At 45.0% G+C, this 16,791-nt stretch overlaps 1 pseudogene; it reads right to left on the bottom strand.

Moving 5' to 3' along the window:
* LOC126981303 (nephrin-like) overlaps positions 1–15,946 on the bottom strand; it is a 38,270-nt pseudogene extending 22,324 nt beyond the window's left edge.
* Positions 15,947–16,791: the final 845 nt, after the last annotated feature.

The following is a 16,791-nucleotide window of genomic DNA, read 5'->3' as shown; positions in this document are numbered from 1 at the left end:
TAGAGAACAGGGAAATATTACTGTCTGGGTGATAGAGAACGGGGGGATATTACTGTCCGGGTGATAGAGAACGGGGGAGTATTACTGTCCGGGTGATAGAGAACGGGGGAATATTACTGTCCGGGTGATAGAGAACGGGGAAATATTACTGTCTGGGTGATAGAGAACCGGGGAATATTACTGTCCGGGTGATAGAGAACGGGGGAATATTACTGTCCGGGTGATAGAGAACGAAATATTACTGTCTGGGTGATAGAGAACGGGGGAATATTACTGTCCGGGTGATAGAGAACAGGGGAATATTACTGTCCGGGTGATAGAGAACAGGGAATATTACTGTCTGGGTGATAGAGAACGGGGATATTACTGTCCGGGTGATGAGAACGGGGAATATTACTGTCCGGGTGATAGAGAACGGGGAATATTACTATCCGGGTGATAGAGAACGGGGGAATATTACTGTCTGGGTGATAGAGAACGGGGGAATATTACTGTCTGGGTGATAGAGACCGGGGGAATATTACTGTCCGGGTGATAGAGAACGGGGAAATATTACTGTCCGGGTGATAGAGAACGGGGGAATATTACTGTCCGGGTGATAGAGAACGGGGAAATATTACTGTCCGGGTGATAGAGAACGGGGAAATATTACTGTCCGGGTGATAGAGAACGGGGGAATATTACTGGCTGGGTGATAGAGAACGGGGGAATATTACTGTTTGGGTGATAGAGAACGGGGGAATATTACTGTCTGGGTGATAGAGAACGGGGGAATATTACTGTCCGGGTGATAGAGAACAGGGGAATATTACTGTCCGGGTGATAGAGAACGGGGGAATATTACTGTCCGGGTGATAGAGAACGGGGGAATATTACTGTCTGGGTGATAGAGAACGGGGGAATAGTATTGTCTGGGTGATAGAGAACGGGGGAATATTACTGTCTGGGTGATAGAGAACGGGGGAATATTACTGTCTGGGTGATAGAGAACGGGGGAATAGTATTGTCTGGGTGATAGAGAACGGGGGAATATTACTGTCCGGGTGATAGAGAACGGGGGAATATTACTGTCCGGGTGATAGAGAACGGGGGAATATTACTGTCCGGGTGATAGAGAACGGGGGAATATTACTGTCTGGGTGATAAGAACGGGGGAATATTACTGTCTGGGTGATAGAGAACGGGGGAATATTACTGTCCGGGTGATAGAGAACGGGGGAATATTACTGTCTGGGTGATAGAGAACGGGGGAATATTACTGTCTGGGTGATAGAGAACAGGAAAATTAACAACCAAGAGAAAAAATACTCACAGAAGAGGACCCCCCCACAAAACGCTGCCTTCCCGCCTTACGCATTTCCGCCTCTATTCGTCAGACGCAGACCGAACCCCGGAGACGTGACCTTGGCTCGCCGCACAGTGATATTATAGAGCGAAAAATATACAGTAAGCTGAGCGTGCCTAATGGAGCTCCACATTGCACGGCCCTATTTTTATGTAATGTATCTTGAACGCCACCACAACCACTCCGGCCACCACCCCCACCACACACCACGGCAGCCACCACCACAAACACTATTACGTTGACTTGATACACTCTGTCTCTGTCTGTCTGTCTGTCTGTCTCTCTCTCTCTCTCTCTCTCTCTCTCTCTCTCTCTCTCTCTCTCTCTCTCTCTCTCTCTCTCTCTCTCTCTCTCTCTCTCTCTCTCTCTCTCTCTCTCTCTCTCTCTCTCTCTCTCTCTCTCTCTCTCTCTCTCTCTCTCTCTCTCTCTCTCTCTCTCTCTCTCACACACACACACACACACACACACACACACACACACACACACACACACACACGTACCCACGCCCGCCCGCCCGCACGCACGCACGCACAAAAATAATAATAAACGAAGAAACAAACACTCACATTATATTTTTGATATATGCAAACGACAAGGTGGATTGAGCGACAAATTTGCAAGCATGTCTGGAGATAATGTTAAGCTTATGAGGAAAGTGAAAGACGAGGAGGATTTTAAGAAAGAGCAAAAAGATCAAGACAGGGTGTGCGAGATAATCCAGGAGTGGGAAATTCTGTTAAATGAAAGAAATGAATGATATTGGATAGGGGTAATAATATGTAGAGGTTGTCACCAAGTTAAGCAATGTTAATGAAAAATACTGAAAAACGAAAATGATCCGGATATGTTGGTTCATGGATGTTTGTCACCCAAGAAGCAAATTGGCAAGATCTTAAGAGAGCTTTATAAATTGTTGACAGTGATGAGAATGGAATCTCACTACACGGACAAGGTGATGGAGGAGAAACTAATAGAGGTTCTGATCCGCCCAAGATTAAAATAAAAAGAAGGATTAACTTACGATGACCATGGCCTCCACAGAAAAATAAAGATATCAACACTGCGATCGAAAGAGTGGAAAGAGGCAACCAAGATAACCGTTTGTGTGACAGTCGTACCGTACAAAGAAAAAAATAGAAAAAATGAAGTTACCGTTCATGAGAGAGAGAGAGAGAGAGAGAATATACGACATGAATACGTAGTGTTTAGGGCAATGGAGGGAGTTGACAAAATTGATAATCTTGTTTGCAGGAGACGGTGAAACAACAGCAAGACATGAAAAGGATGACTGTAGACAATGTGCGTGAAGGATATCAATAAGCATAGTTCCCCCATACATGACTGGACTTGTAATGGCCTGGACAGCGAAATCGTCTACTTATAAACCATAAAGTAATTTAATCCTTAGTCTGATCGATCAAGAGACGGAAACGGCGTAGATAATTGTTTGTATACCATAACTAAGTAAACACGATATGGTAAACACACACACACACACACACACACACTTACACACACGCAGAAAAAAAAAAACTCATCCAGTCACCATTTTTCAGCTGGAAAGGACACACTGTACCAAAAAATATTCGCGGCTCTTCACTCTATAATGAAAAAGAAACGCAGATTTTTACGACCGTGCAAACAACAACAACAAAAACGGAATAAACAAAAACATTCAGATTAGGAGACGGTGAACGGGGGTGGGGGGGGGGGGGGGGAGAGAAAACATATAATAATCTAATCAGGGTAATGACGCAACGCCGAGGGAAAAAACTGTTGCCTTTATCAGTGAGACCTCGTGAGGCCGAGCGCTGAATCCATTAATGAGCGGCCTGACGGGTCCTGCAGCCGGCGCCTGTTTGTGCCGGGCGGAGTGTCGTGTGTGACGGTGATTCTGAAACATAATTATCGAGGCAACGGACGAAATGATTTTTTTGTGCGTGCGTGTGTGTGTGTGTGTGTGTGTGTGTGTGTGTGTGTGTGTCTGTGTGTGCGTGTAAGGACTGTATTTTAAGACACCATCGCTTCTCACATGGACTATTTCTAAAGGTCAAAGAGGGGATCAATCGGGTCTTTATGAGTGTTTTTTAAAGGTTCATGGCACAGAAGAAGGGTCAAACTACCACCAGGGTCATAAAACTACCCCTGGAAAGGCCTACAGCTCCTACGAAAGCCATGTCAAATATGTGAACTTGGGCGACGAAATGTTTTAAAATACGACCCTAAGCTTCTACACATTGGTTTTAATGGTCAATGGGGGATAAGCCTTTGCTTCTAGAGTGAATGTTTACGTGTTTTTGCTTCGCTTTTTTACATAGTTGAGCGGGGAGATGCAGCGACTCAGTACCCGGATGAGAGTATCGTATATTTGCGAGTTAGGTTCTTCACGTTGACTTTTAATAAAAGGTCACGGAGGAAGGGGTGAGCTTAAGCCTGGAATGTTGACATGCTTTTCTCCCTCTCCTGAATAAAAAATAAGAGAAGGAAAGAAATGACCTCTGTGTATAACGAGCGAGTATTTTTAGTTCGTATTGGTGTTAAGGATCAGGGAATTATGGATCAGTACTTACATGCTTTTATTCATCTCCTTCAGAAATAAGAGACGGGGAAAATATGACCTCTGGAAACATTGGCTTTTTTTTTCTTTTTCTGAGTTAACTTTATTTTTTGTTCGTATTGGTGTTAAGGATCAGGGGATAAGGGATCAATATTTACAGGCTTTTATTCATCTCCTTCAGAAATAAGAGACGGGGAAACAATGACCTCTGGAAACATTGGCTTTTTTTTTCTTTTTCTGAGTTAACTTTATTTTTTGTTCGTATTGGTGTTAAGGATCAGGGGATAAGGGATCAATATTTACAGGCTTTTATTCATTTCCTTCCGAAATAAGAGACGGGGAAGCACTGACCTCGGGAAATATTGGCTATTTTTTTCTTTTTCTCGTGCGAGTTAACTTTATTTTTTGTTCGTATTGGTGTTGAGGATCAGGGAATTATGGATCAATATTTTCATGGTTTTATTCATCTCCTTCATTAATAAGAGACGGGGAAAAAATGACCTCTGGAAATATCGGCCTTTTTTTTTCTCTCGTGCGAGTTAACTTGTTCACAGTCGTTTTAAAGGTCAGGGGAACAGGGATAAACTCAAGCTGTGAGCTCCGACATGCTTTCATCCCTCTCCTTTATAAACAAAGTAAAGACACGCCAAAAACAATGAACCTTGCAAATAGAGGGCGATTTTTTTTCAACTTTCTCTCTTTTTTAGGGGGTGGAGCCTAATTGTTCACATTGCTTACGCGGGTCAGAGGTACAAGAATCAACTTTAAGGCGAATATATGTTCATGCTTCTGTTTTTCTCTTGTATGAAGGAACTGAGAGACGGCAAAGCAATAACCACTGCAAATAAGCCGGCCATTCTTTTCCTTTTTTTGTTGTTGTTGTTCGAGTCAAACTGTTCACATTGGTTTCATGGGCCAGAGGAATAATCATAAATTTTAGGCGTGAATTCTGACTTGCTTTTATCCGCCTCCTTTATGAAGAAAATGAGACGTGGCAAAGCAATGACCTCTGCAAATAAACCGGCCATTCTTTTCCTTTTCCTTTTTTTTTGTTCGAGTCAAATTGTTCGCATTGGTTTCATGGGTCAGAGGAATAAGCATAAATTTTAGGCGTGAATTCTGACATGCTTTTATCAGCCTCCTTTATGAAGAAAATAGGACATGGCAAAACAATAACTTCTGCAAATAACGGGTGACTATTTTATTTCTTTCTGTGCAAATTAACTTGTTCCCATTGGTTGTGTGAGTCGGGGGAATGAGAATTAACTTATGACCTATTTTAGTACATGCTTTTATCTCTCTCTCTCTCTTTCATGCAGAAGTTTTTAGACGGCAGAACACTAAACACTTTTACAACGAACAATTATTTTTCTTTTGCTTCGAGTAGAAAAAATCTCCCCCAATTGAATTTATAGGTTACGGTGAAGAGAGGCTCAACTTCTGGCGTGATTATGTGTATTTCTTTTTCTCTCTTCTTTGTAGTTTGATAATGACACGACACGACAAGGGGTGATATTATTCCGTGTACCAGTCACCTTTTTCACACACTCCCCGGGAAAGTTAATCTAATTCCGACTTGAAAATTTGCGAGGTTTTGTCTTGCTCCAATATGCAAAAGTTTGGAGACGACAAAACGATGACCGCTGATTATAACGGGGTACTTTTATTTTTTCTTTTCCTGAATGTTAACATGTTCGCTCTGGTTTTATGTCAGGGGAACGGAATCAACGTAAGCCGTGTATAACTGCATTTTTCTGTCTGTTTTCTTTTTAAACATGAAAACAGGACAACACACTAACTGGATTGAATTATTGTTTATGTAGGAGACAGCTTGCTCGTTCGTTCGCATTCGTTATTTTTGCATATAATTAGGGAATGCTCTAATTAACGAATGATTCTTTTTATATTTTTCGCTAAGGTCCTTATCGTTGAGTGAGAAAGCGCCAGTTCACATTTGTTATTTTTGCATGTGATTAGGGAATGCTTTAGTTTACGAATGATTCTTTTTTTATATTTCTCGCTAAGGTCCTTATCGTTGAGTGAGAAAGCGCCAGTTCGCATTCGATATTTTTGGATATAATTTGGGAATGGTCTAGTATACGAATGATTTTTTTCTCTCGCTAAGGTCCTTATTGTTGAGTGAGAAAGCGCCAGAACACACCAGCAGGACGGATTTCTTTTTATAATTGTGCATATTTGTTTTGTAGGTCAGGGTAAAGAGGATCAGCTTCCAGCAAGACTATTAACATTTTTGCCTTTCCTCTTTATTGCTTACTAATGAGATGACGAAACAATAGCCACTTCAAACAACAGACAAGCAGAGTTTTTTTCGTGTGTGTGTGTGTGTGTGTGTGTGTGTGTGTGTGTGTGTCTGTCTGTCTGTCTGTCTGTCTCTGTGTGTGTGTGTGTCTGTCTGTCTGCGTGTGTGTGTGTGTGTGTGTGTGTGTGTGTGTGTTCATGTAAACCTCTCCACATTAAAGGTGAGGAGATAGACGGCATACATTTTATAGAGGATATTTACATTGTTTCATTTTGCTTCTCTTTACATAGAGGTTAAGAGAGAAAACATTAACCTTTGCATATTACAAACGATTATCTTATTATTTTCGTGCGTGTAAACTCGTTTGCGTCAGTTTTATTCCTCAAGGGGGAAGGGATGAACTTCAGAGCGAATATTTACTCGTGTTTTTTTTTTTTTTTTTCCTCCTTTATCGTTTGGCAAGGAAACATGACAACACATTATCCCCTTCTTACAATGGAGGAAATATATTAACGTTTATTTTATTTTTTTCAACAAAGGAGACAGCTCAAGGGCGCACACAAAAAAAGAAAATGATAAAAAAAAGCCCGCTACTCACTGCTCCTGAAAAGAATCCAAAGAGGTGGCCGAAAGAGGGGTCAATTTCGGGAGGAGAAGTGTGTGTGTGTGTGTGTGTGTGTGTGTGTGTGTGTGTGTGTGTGTGTTAGTTATCTGTTCTCATCGGCTCCATAGGTCAGGGGAAAAAGGATCGAGTTTAATGAGTAAATATTTGCATGATTTTCACCTTATACCTTCATCCATAAGCAGCGAGACGATAACACCCAGACCTTTGCTTACAACAGGTGACTAGTGTGTGTTTCCTGTGTGCCTAAATTTGAGGATTAATTGATTGATAGTTTATTGTTGCAAGTAAACAACAAAGGAGAAGGGAGGAGCATGCCATCCCAACCCCCAGGCAGTACAGAGTGTGATTATACAACTAAGGATACATGTGGAAGTAGCTCCAGGAAACTAAAAAGATACAATGGTAGGTGACAAGTGCAAAAAAAATAAAGGCCTTGATAAAAAAATGATCATATTGGTGTGTAGGTTAACCCCTTGGATGCGGATTTCGTACAAGAAGACATCACCAAGCTACAGGAGTGGAACAAAAAGTGGCTGCTACAATTTAGTGAAGAAAAATGAGGAGTCATGCATCTTGGGAGGGGAAATCCAGCATACCAATACCACATGGGAAACACTCCACTACCCACCACAGAGGGACAGAAAGACCGGGGAGCATGTGTTACCAGGCTACCAGTGAAGGCGAAATCCGTGCCAATCGCAGCGGACGGGTTAAGCCAGGGGGAAAAACAAAGAGAGTATGTCGAAGGCGTGAAGAGTTGCGTGGTTTATCATGTATCTCTCCTTTAATACAGCGGTTGAGAAACGAGACAACATTGAACGCTGCATTGGACGGACGAGTCTTATATGTCAGGAGAAAAGGTTGATCTTCTGGTGTGAGTAATTACGTTTTCTTTGACTCTCTCTCTCTCCCCAGTGCAAAAGTTAGGAACGACAGAACACTGACCACTGCATATTACTACATTGACCACTGAATCTGTCTATCTTATCATATTTTTTTTCATTCTTTCTATATATTATTCTCTCTCTCTCTCTCTCTCTCTCTCTCTCTCTCTCTCTCTCTCTCTCTCTCTCTCTCTCTCTCTCTCTCTCTCTCTCTCTCTCTCTCTCTCTCTCTCTCTCTCTCTCTCTCTCTCTCTCTCTCTCTCTCTCTCTCTCTCTCTCTCTCTCTCTCTCTCTCTCTCTCTCTCTCTCTCTCTCTCTTCCCCTTTTTCCTGCCCCTTTCTCAGCTCAGGACAGATGGATGCTCTTCTGACGTGCATAGTTACGAGTTCTTTGTCGCTCTCCTTAATACAGAAAGCATTGGACGGTAAAACAATGAACCATGCATACAACGATTCTTTTTCTTGTGTGAATGTACAATTGTTCTTCCCATCGATGTTCATGTTAGGTCAGCGGCAAGAGGGTCAGCTTTAGGGGTGAATATTTACCTTTGTTTTTCTCGCCTTACCGCATAAAATTAAAGAACATAAAACCCCTTCCACTGCATTAGACGGAAGGGTTTCTCTTTTAAGGGGCTAACCTCGTTCACATTAGGGTCAAAGCTGAAGGATAATGGATATGCCTTAGGCTTGAATAATTACATGTTTGCGTCTCTCTCTCTCTCTCTCTCTCTCTCTCTCTCTCTCTCTCTCTCTCTCTCTCTCTCTCTCTCTCTCTCTCTCTCTCTCTCTCTCTCTCTCTCTCTCTCTCTCTCTCTCTCTCTCTCTCTCTCTCTCTCTCCTCTCCTCTCCTCTCCTCTCCTCGCCTCCCCTCCCCTCCTCCCTCTCTCTCTTATAATTTGCTAAGGGAGAGACTTTAATACACACTGACTTTTCCTTAATACCTGTGACAAGAAATACGCTTCACTTTTTTTAATTAGGAAAGGTAAAATTTTCTGGCTCTCTCTTCGTATTTGATATTTCCTTCTCTCTCCCTCTCACTCTCTCTCTCTCCTCCCAAGACATTAATTGTTTTTAATTTAATTCCTGCCTCAATAAGTTTCCTTTTTCTCTCTCTCTCTGTATATATATATTTTTTTTTATATATTTCGTTTCTTCTTCTATTCAGCTCTTTCCCCCTCCCTTCTCTCTCTCTCTCTCTCTCTCTCTCTCTCTCTCTCTCTCTCTCTCTCTCTCTCTCTCTCTCTCTCTCTCTCTCTCTCTCTCTCTCTCTCTCTCTCTCTCTCTCTCTCTCTCTCTCTCTCTCTCTCTCTCTCTCTCTCTCTCTCTCTCTCCTTTTTATCCTTTCATCTTCTTTTTTAACGTAATCTTTTTATCTCTTATGACTGTCCTCCTTCCCCGCTACTTTCTTTTTTTCATTAATTCTTTCTTTCTTTCTTTTACTCGCTTTTTCTATTCGTCTTTATCTGTTTATCTTATGCATTCACCTTTATCTATATATCTACTTATTTGTCCATGTCTTTTTTCTATCTATCTAGCTGTTTATCTATCTATCATTTTGTCTAACTATTCAGTATATCTATCTGTGTCTTTCTACCTAAATTTACATTCCATCTCATTTTTTTTCTTTCTATGTTTCGTTGTTTCTCCTTTTCTCTCTTTCTCTCTCCTTCCTTCCTTCCTTCCTTGCATCTCCAAGTTTCTCCTCTTCTTCGTACTTGTTTTTATTACTCCTCCCTTTCCATCTTTCTCCTGCTTCTCTCTCTCTCTCTCTCTCTCTCTCTCTCTCTCTCTCTCTCTCTCTCTCTCTCTCTCTCTCTCTCTCTCTCTCTCTCTCTCTCTCTCTCTCTCTCTCTCTCTCTCTCTCTCTCTCTCTCTCTCTCTCTCTCTCTCTCTCTCTCTCTCTCTCTCTCTCTCTCTCTCTGTCTGTCTGTGTCTCTCTCTCTGTTTGTCTGTCTGTCTGTCTCTCTCTCTCCCTCTCTCCCTCTGTTTGTCTGTCTCGCTCTGTTTGTCTGTATGTCTGTCTGTCTCTCTCTCTCTCTCTCTCTCTCTCTCTCTCTCTCTCTCTCTCTCTCTCTCTCTCTCTCTCTCTCTCTCTCTCTCTCTCTCTCTCTCTCTCTCTCTCTCTCTCTCTCTCTCTCTTTCGCTCTCTCTCTCTCTCTCTCTCTCTCTCTCTCTCTCTCTCTCTCTCTCTCTCTCTCTCTCTCTCTCTCTCTCTCTCTCTCTCTCTCTCTCTCTCTCTCTCTCTCTCTCTCTCTCTCTCTCTCTCTCTCTCTCTCTCTCTCTCTCTCTCTCTCTCTCTCTCTCTCTCTCTCTCTCTCTCTCTCTCTCTCTCTCTCTCTCTCTCTCTCTCTCTCATTTATCCCCCCATTTTCTTTTCGTTTCTCCTCCTTTGCCTTGCTTGTTGTTCCCTCCTCTGCTATTTATTCTTCTCCTTCTTGTTTCCTGCAGTGTTTCCTTGTTTCTTTTCCTTTTATTATTTTTCCCCTTCTCGGCTTCCTTCCTTCCTTTCTGTAATTTTACTTTTGTTTCCTGCAGTCTCCATTTTTTTCCCTTTTAATCTTCCTTTCTTTTCTTCTTTATTTTATCATTATTTGTGTCTGTTTTTCTTTTGTTTTGTTTGTGTTTGTTTCTTGCTTTAATTTCTTTCTTCTTTTCTCTATTCGTTTTTCTCTCTCGATATTTCTTCTTTTTTCTTCCTTTTCTTCCTACCTTCACTTTCTTCTCCTTATCCTCTTTTCTTGTTTTTATCATTTTTGCTTAATTTTGTTTTCCTTTCCTTCCTTTGTGTCTCTCATTCAACTCCTACTTATTTTTTTTTCTTCCTAATTCTTTCGTCTCTGTCACAGTTCTCCCTTTCATTTCTGCTCCGTTTTCTTTTCCCTTTTTCTTAATTTTCCTCTTATTTTCGTTTTATTATTTTGTTTGCTTATTCGTTCATTCCTTCTTTCCTTCCTTTTTTGTATTCTGCGTTACTTCATTTTCTTCCTTCCTTTTCTTTCTTTCTTCTTTATTTTCTTTTTCCTTCAGTCATTGTTTTCTACTGTCTTCACCCCGCATCATTTTCCTCGCTTTTCTTTTTTCCATCTTCCTTCCTTCCTCATATTCCTTCCTTGTTCCCTTCCTTTCTTCCCTCATGCATTCATTCATTAATTCAGTCAGTGAGTCAGTCAATCATCCAGTTAACCGTTCACTCACTCAACCCATTCCTCCTTCCTTCCATTCCTTCCATTCCTATCCACTTACTCCATCCCTCCCTCCTTTCCTTCCTTCCTTTCCTTCTTCCTTCCATTCCTTCAATTTCTATCCACTTCCATTCATCCTTCCTTCCTTCCTTCCTTCCTTTCCTCCTTCCTTCCATTTCTATCCACTTAATCCATCCATTCCTCACTTTCCTTCTCCTTACTCTATCACTTTTTTATGGGCCAATAATTCGGGCATCGAGCACAGGAGAAGCCGAAAACTGTATACCAGCGAGAGAAGTTTAAAAGTGTGGGCTCCGGATGCAATACTCAAGGGGAAGGGACCAAAACCAGGACCCTTTTTTATGTTAGAACCACTCCGATGAACAAACCGCTGTGAAGAATAGCGGTCGTGCGCGGGTGGGAGGGACGAAGGGTGGTGTCAGGGGAGGAAGGGAAGGTAATATTGACAGCAGAATGTACGGTAACCTGGAGACGCCCCATCGCTACTGCCCACGCCAGAAACCCTTCGCCCCCCACAGAACTATTTATTGCATATGTTGAAGGCTTATGGGCGCCCCGGGGGAGTGTGTTGCTATAGAAACTCTCCAACACACACACACACACACACACACACACACACACACACAAAGGTTGGTATTGTCAAAGGCTTCAACCTCTCACATCAACTACTTTCAAAGGCCAAATAGGAGAGCAGCCGGGTTCTAATGAGTGTTTATTTTAGGTTCACGGCACAAAAGAAGGGTCCATCTACCACCAGGGTCATAAAACCACCCCTGGAAATCCTCGGAACCCCCTACGAAAGCTTTGTCGAATATGTGAGTTTGGAGGCCGGAATGTTGGAGACTTGAACCGGTGTTTTTTTCCATCTCCGGCACATCTGTATTCCCGGAGAGGTCTATTAACACACACACACACACACACACACACACACACACACACACACACAAATGAACTCTCTCGTGCCGCAGGGAATGGCTGATTAATGCGGCTGGTGTAAGGAAAACAGCCATAGCAAGGGACTTTTGGTCTTGGTGAAAGTATATTGTATCTTCGTTATGTCTGTTTGTTGGTTGGTTGGTCTGTCTGTCTATCTGTCTTTCTCGCTCTTTATTTATTTCTGCTTTCGTTCTTTTAGTTTGTCTCTTGTCTCTGTCTTTTCGTCTGCTATTTTTTTCTTTTTGTTTCCTTTCTTTCTTTTTTCTTTCTTTTTTTCTTTCTTTCTTTCTTTCTTGCTTAATTTGTTTTTGTTTATCTGTATCTGTCTCTCTGTCTGTTTCCCTGTGTCTGTCTGTTTATCTTCTTTCAACAATTGTAGTATAGTAGTAGTAGCAGTAGTAGTAGTAGTAGTAAGAGGAGGAGGACGAGGAGGAAGAGGAAGAGGAAGAGGAACATGAAGAGGAACAGGAACAGGAGGAGGCGGAGGAAGAGGAGGAGGAGGAGACGGAGGAGTTTATCTTATCTAAACAGTAAAGTTGAATTAGTAGTAGAATTAGTACCAAGTGTTGTAGCAGCAGCATCAGTAGCAGCCTCAGGGCCAGGGCTGCTAGGCGTGGCGGGGTCTGGTGCTGGTCTGGCCGCGGCGACGCACGTCCAACCACCACTCTTCGGCCCCTCGTGCCACCAACTCATAAATTTAGTCGCCCGTTTTTACGCCCGTCTCAAAATTGCCCTGGTTAATCCGTATTTTGGGCCGGAACTTCCGTGCGTGGAGGCGGCGGCACGGCGGGAGGGAGGGAGGCAGCGGCGGGGGGCGGCTGGCGGCGGATGTTGGGCAGGGATCGTTGGGCGCGGCGGTGTAATCCTGCGACACATCCCACGGGAGCCACGGCGTCCCAGATTAACAAGAACAACGGAGGCGCCTCGCTGTTCTGATATAACTTTACTCATTGACACAACTACCGCCCTGATGCTGCACACACCTACTCACCCACTCTCCGGTATTGCCTCGGCCGCTGACATAATACATACGTTGATGCTGCGTTGCCAATATATGTCTGTTCTCGCTGCCGCTGTTACCTCCCACCACTAGCACGATGCTGTTGTGATGCTGCGCTGCTATCTGTATGTTCTCTCTGCTTCTGTTAACTCCCACCGCTACTATGATGCTGGGCTGTTCTGATGCTGCCCTTCTACTGTCTCTCCACGATGCTGTGCTGCTGTTGTGATGCTGCGCTGCTATCTGTATGTTCTCTCTGCTTCTGTTAACTCCCACCGCTACTATGATGCTGGGCTGTTCTGATGCTACCCTTCTACTGTCTCTCCACGATGCTGTGCTGCTGTTGTGATGCTACGCTGCTATCTGTATGTTCTCTCTGGTTCTGTTAACTCCCACCGCTACTATGATGCTGGGCTGTTCTGATGCTGCTCTGCTACTGTCTCTCCACGATGCTGTTCTGCTGTTTTCATAATGCATTGCTGCTAATTCTTCTATGCCCCCGCAGATGATACGAATGTAGTGACAATTATGATGCTGTGCCCTTATCTCTGTTATCCGCGTTTTTTTAAGTGCTGCCTTGAGGGGCCTCTTGGACGACCCCAGCCCTTTAGTGGTGCAGGCGAATTTTATTTATAGTGGCCGCCGTGGTGTATGACTCTTGCTTGGCCCATGCTGCCCTCCGGTGCTCCTCTTGAACGAAGTCGCTGAAGTTAGGGTTGATTGAATACCAGGGCAGCATGAAGGTAGTCTTCCGCCACTCGTCGATGGTTGAAAGTGTCTGCGTGCATCGGTGGAACTCGCACGCTAACCATCAGCCACCGCCTCCCCATCTATTACACGTGCAGCCACTCTTGGGATGCTGCCGTCCTATTTCAGTGCTGCCTCTGCGCCATTAGCTCAACTGGTGCGCTACAAAGATGCCGCCCTGCCCCATTGATGCTGCCTACCGTCTCTCCGTACTGCCTCTGCCCCATTAGCTCAACTGGTGCGCTACAAAGATGCCGCCCTGCCCCATTGATGCTGCCTACCCACTCTCTCCGTACTGCCTCTGCGCCATTAGCTCAACTGGTGCGCTACAAAGATGCCGCCCTGCCCCATTGATGCTGCCTACCGTCTCTCCGTACTGCCTCTGCGCCATTAGCTCAACTGGTGCGCTACAAAGATGCCGCCCTGCCCCATTGATGCTGCCTACCCACTTACCTCTTTTCCGCCTCCGCCGCTGTCACTCCCACCGCCGTAATTGCCCGCGCCAACATTACTGCCGCCGCCACCACAGCCGCCTCTTGACAGGCCCGTGAAAAGTGAGGAGTGTAAACTGTGCCACTGACTGAGATACGCTTCCGCGCAATTACGCCCCAAACATGCAGCGCTGAACACACAAAAAAACGGTGCAAAATCTGATGAGCGAGAAGCACTGTATAAGCCATTATTTGTTCTCCTTTTTTGCCCGTGTCGGAGGGAAATTAAATCATACATATTCATGAGCCTGCACCAGGACGGACGGGGCAGAGGACGGTTGGTGGTGCGTCTGTGGCCCAGCAGGGAAGGGGGGGGGAATGGGCCACAGGGAGGGACACGGGGTGGGGACACAGGGAGGGACACAGGGAGGGACACAGGGAGGGACAGGGGTAGGGGACGTGGGGAGGGACACGGGAGGGGTACACAGGGAGGGACACGGGGAGGGACACAGGGTGGGGACACGGGGAGGGACACGGGGAAGGGACACGAAAGAGGGGACAGGGGTAGGGGACGTATGGAGGGGACACGGGGAGGGGACACGGGGAGGGGACAAGGAAGAGGGGACAGGGGGAGGGGACAAGGAAGAAGGGACAGGGGAGGGACAGGGGTGGGGGACGTAGGGAGGGACACAGGGAGGGGACACAGGGGAGGGAGGGAAAGGAAGAGGGACAGGGGAGGGAGGGACACGGGGAGGGGACAAGGAAGAGGGGACAGGGGGAGGGGACAAGGAAGAAGGGACAGGGGGAGGGGACAGAGGTAGGGGACGCGTGAAGGCACAGGGCACTGGCTCATTGGGAGGGTAAAACAGTGCATTTTGCCGTGGACTCAAAAAGCCATGTTTCAGCGTGTAAAAAGTAGGAATAATTGTGTGGACGAGTGGGAGCGGAATGAAGTGAATTACGTTGGGGGCGGGGAGGGGAGGCGGGGTGTGCTTGGGGACGGTGAGGGAGGGGGAGGTAATTCCCCTTTGTGGGAGATGATGAGCCCTTAACACGGAGGGGACGGCAGGAGGAACGAGGGAGGCAAAACTGGATGAAATGCTACCAGGACAAAGATAGGCAGACAGATAAAGATAAATAGATAGATAGATAGATAGATAAATTGATTGACAGATAGATAAATAGATAAACATAGATAGATAGATACATAGAGATAGGTTTTTTAGAGAGGAAGGAAGCAGAGAAGGAAGAAAGGAAGCAAGGACTCACAACACAACGCATTCATCCAGGGCAAATCCATCCTTGGTCTGCTGAGCTCGCTAATCCTGGTCCTGAGAGTGAGGAAATGAACGGAAGAAAAGTAGAGGAGGAAGGAAGGAAGGAAGGAAGGAAATAAGGATGGAAGGGAGGAAGGAAGGAAGTAAGGAATGAAGGAAAAAGGATGGAAGGAAGGAAGGAAGGAAATAAGGATGGAAGGGAGGAAGGAAGGAAGTAAGGAATGAAGGAAAAAGGATGGAAGGAAGGAAGGATGGAAGGGAGGAAGGAAGGAAGGAAGGAAATAAGGATGGAAGGAAGGAAGGAAGGAAGGATGGAAGGGAGGAAGGAAGGAAGGAAAGAAGGAAGGAAGGAAGGAGGGCAAAAAGGAGGGCAGGAAGGAAGGAAGGACACACAGCACAACACAACACAGCGTCACACTCACCCAGGGCAAAGCCGTCCTTGGTCCACTGGGCGCGCCCCTCCTGGTCCAGCACCTCGCAGCGCAGCAACACGTCCTCGCCCTCCACCACCTCCACACTCTCGGGCCGCTGCCGGAACCTCTGCCGCCCCGCCGCCCACCCTGCTGGAGAAGGGACACACATATTAATCTTCCTCACTTCTCATGATGGGCTGAGAGTCTGTTGTAGCTACTCTAGTTCATTCTTATGCTGTCAATCCTCCTAATGCAAGAGTTGACCAGAATCTTACCCGTCCGCTGCGATTGTCATGGATTTGGCTCTCAGTGGTAGCCTTTTAACATACAGTCCCAGGTCTTTCTCTGCCTCTGTAATGGATAGTGGAGTGTTTCCCATGTGATACTGGTGTGCTGGATATCTCCTTCCAAGGTGCAGGACTTTACATTTCTCTTCATTGAATTGTAGCAGCCACTTTTTGTTCCATTCCTGTAGCTTGGTGGTCTGACTGTAGGAAATCCGCAGTGAAAGGGCTAAGCTGTCAATCCTCCTAATGCAAGAGTTGACCAGAGTCTTACTTTCTTATACACTTTTTAACCCGGATCACCAATACTTCTAACTGTTTCCTTCGTACGACTAACTCTATCAGGAGGAGAGTCTTACGACGTCTCCCTGAATGTAAATTATGTGTCGCATTTTAAAACATTTCGTCGCCCGCGTTCACATATTTGACAAGGCTTTCGTATGAGTTGAGGGCATTTCCAGGAGTAGTTTTATGGCCCTGGTGGCAGTTTGATCCTTCCCCAGCAGCATGAGCCTAAAGAAACACTCATTAGAACCCGACTGGTCCCTTCTTTGACCTTCATAAATAGTTGATGTGAGAAGTGAACGTGTCTTATAATACCAGCCTTTAGAGTCTTGTTTATGGCATCGTCTGTGAGTTTGAACAGCGTGATGCCTACTGTTTTCATTTGCTTATCACTGTTTATCACTCGCTCTGCCCTCCAGCCAAAAATAATAATAATGTAAAGTTCAACCGCTTCTACCAACCACCTGACGCCAGCCACTCAGTATTTTTGGACTTAAATACCCCCTCCCCCTCCTCCCGTCGATAGGCCTCACGTTATGACTGTG

This window comes from Eriocheir sinensis, chromosome 47 (genome assembly GCF_024679095.1).
Source record: "Eriocheir sinensis breed Jianghai 21 chromosome 47, ASM2467909v1, whole genome shotgun sequence".
In the NCBI taxonomy this organism is placed as follows: Eukaryota; Metazoa; Arthropoda; class Malacostraca; order Decapoda; family Varunidae; genus Eriocheir; species Eriocheir sinensis.
The sequence above is the reverse complement of the archived record's forward strand: the minus strand, read 5'-3'. Positions and strand labels throughout refer to the sequence as shown.